The sequence below is a fragment of the Rhododendron vialii genome, chromosome 1a (assembly GCF_030253575.1).
Source record: "Rhododendron vialii isolate Sample 1 chromosome 1a, ASM3025357v1".
Lineage (NCBI taxonomy): Eukaryota > Viridiplantae > Streptophyta > Magnoliopsida > Ericales > Ericaceae > Rhododendron > Rhododendron vialii.
In genome coordinates this window covers 36,972,365-36,975,339 of record NC_080557.1, presented here as the reverse complement: position 1 = coordinate 36,975,339, position 2,975 = coordinate 36,972,365, and positions in this window count along the sequence as shown.

The window sequence follows — 2,975 nt, the reverse complement described above, 5'->3', positions numbered from 1 at the left end:
CAAAAAAAAAGACCGGGAAGGGCTTCATTCGAGCAGTTTTTATTTGAACCGTTCGATAAAAAACAAACAAAAACTGCTCGGATCAAGCCCTTCCCGATCATTTTTTTTGCCGATTTCTCGCTAGTACCCTTAAAATCACGTTCTGAAGACATTGAGTGGTTCGGATCATCGAAATTCGATCAGAAAATAGGAGGTTCTTACCTTAACAAGGTAAGGGCGCCCTTACTTGATTGAAACTATCTATATATATATATATACGGTCTTTCTATTGTCAGCCCAGTGGGTTGACAATAAGCATACAAGAGAATAAGGAAAACACATATTTTTATATATATTTTTACACTTTTTAATATACATTCACACTTTTTATTGTCAGCCCAGTGGACTGATTTTAGATTTTTCCGTATATATATTAATAAAAGATCACACATCTCCTTTGATACTCCTTCAAATATGATAGGTTTTCAACTCTCACTGCAAAAGTAGTGCCCAAACAAGTATCAAGAGATGTGCACAGATTGGACTGATGTGGATAAACTGTTTTTTTTTTTCCAACCAACTTGCAGTTGGTAGTTGGCTAATTTTGTTATTGCAACCTGCAACTTATTGGAGGTGTGAAGGCCATTTATGTCATTACAACAGTTTTTGTCCGGACGGGGTGGAGGACATTCGGACACCCGCGAAGAGATGAAAATCTGGAGGTTTCGTAAATCCCGTTCTGGATTGAGGGCCGTCCGGACGGAAGTGACACGACCAGACTATTTTTGGGAGAGAGGCTGTTGTATCCCTAGAGAAAGAACTTGTGAGTGTTTTTCGTCATTTCGTAGTGTACTAGTGTGGCTCTCGAGTAGTAGGCACGTTGCGAAGTACCACATGTTATGTTTATACTATACTAGTTTGTAGTCAACAACAGTGAGTGGAGTCTCAAGTTTGCAGAAGATATTGACTAGGGCATTGAATCAAGCAATGAAACGTACAAACTAAGCTTGAACATTTTTTTGAAACTGGTTAAGACTCTAAACCAAGCTTGAACAAACAACTTTTCGGCTTGTTCGCCTTACGAATTATAAAAAACCCACTTGAGATTGGCTTGTGTTTGGCTTGATTAAAGTTCATATTGTTGAGAGGATATTGTTGAAGCTCGTTAAGTTTTCAAGCCAAACTTGATCAACCACTTGCTTAGCTAGTATCACCCCTAATAGAGACTTTATCCACGACAGGAGCCGAGTATGTAGCTGTGACAGAGGCTGCTAAGGAAATGATTTGGTTGGATTTTTGGGTGAATTGAGTTTGAAGCAAGCACGGAGTGTTTTTTCAGTGCTAGCCAAAGTGCTATACATCTTGCTAAGAATTTGATATTTCATGCCAAAACAAAGCATATTGATTTGCATACCATTTCATTCGCTTGCTTTCGGAGGATGAGGAGTTGTTACTAGAGAAGATATTGGGGAGCAAAAATCCAGCATATATGTTGATGAAGCTAGTCACTATTGAGAAATTGAAATTGTGTTCAACTCCAATTTGCCTTCATGCTTGAGAGATGAATGGCCCAGCACCAAGAGGGGTGAGATCACCATGTTCACTTTGGACTTGATGGAGTTACACGCGGAGCAGAAATCAGTCTTAAAGTGGGAGATTAATGGAGGTGTGAAGCTAGCCATTTCTATTATTCCAGTAGTTTCGGTCCGAATTAACGGGGATGAAGGTTGTCCAGACGCCTGCGAAGGGATGAAATCTGGAGGTTTAATATGGTAATTCCGTCCGAGAAAGAGGGCCAATTGGACTGAAGTGTAATATGTGTAGGCCCAATATGAATGTGAGTGTCTGTGTGTGGTTGTGAATTATTATTTTTTTTCCTCATTGGACAAAATAGAAGCATAACATTATCTCATAAGATCTCAGAAAAAATTTGATTAGTAGTCAGTCGAAAATTTACAAGCAATTATGTAAGAATCTAACGTATTAATTGGATGAATAGAGGAAATGAGTTGTAAGTGTTGAAAAATGTATGCATTATAATTTGTGAAAATTTATATGCATCTCTATTAATTATTTTGATGATTAATTCAATGATATTTTTATTCGGCAAATACAAAATTATCGAAAAGTCGATTCCCGAATTAAATATTTTCGTGACCTTGAAATATAGCATAAAGTCTCTTGGATTCATGATTTATATTTACAAAGACTTTATTGAGCTCAATACATGCTTTAACGGTTTATTTAGATGAAATTGTGAGCCACAGGTTGACGAACCGGCTGACAAGCCGGCTGTCTGAACAGAAAGCTGTGACAACCGGACGACCACCCGGATGACCACTCTATCAAACGGCTAGTTTCCAATGGCTAGTTTCAAACGGCTAGTTTCCAACGGCTAGTTTCAAACGGCTAGTTTCCAACGGCTAGTTTCCAACGGCTAGTTCCAACGGCTAGTTCCAACGGCTAGGAAGCATATGGATGGCTATATAAGGCATCAAGAACTCATTAATGAGAATATACACAAGCTACAACATTCCATATTATTGCAAGAGCAAATTCTCAAAAGATCAAAGCCAAAAATTCTCATTGTTCTTCCACTTTCATATTATTCTTGAGAGAAAATTTGTACAAGTCGTGAGCGATAATTTTCATACCTTCTTCACATACTTGTATTTCCTAAGTGAGTGTTTGAGTCAAACACTTGAAAGCTTAGAAGACCAAATTCGGGTTGGAATTTGGGTGTTATTGTTTTTGAGAAGTTTTCGGAGAAAATTCTTGCGGTTGTGCTAGCTCCTCGGGAAAGCTAGAGGCATTCGGTTCTTGTAAGCACCCGCAAGACTTACAAGTTGTAATCTTTTAAAGATTAGTCTAACCTTCAAGTAATTGCTTGAGGAGAAGTGGAGTAGGGCCGGACCGTGGACAAATCCGGACCGAACCACTATAAACGGGTTCTATCTCTCTATCTCTCTATTTTGATTGCATACTTATTGTTTGCA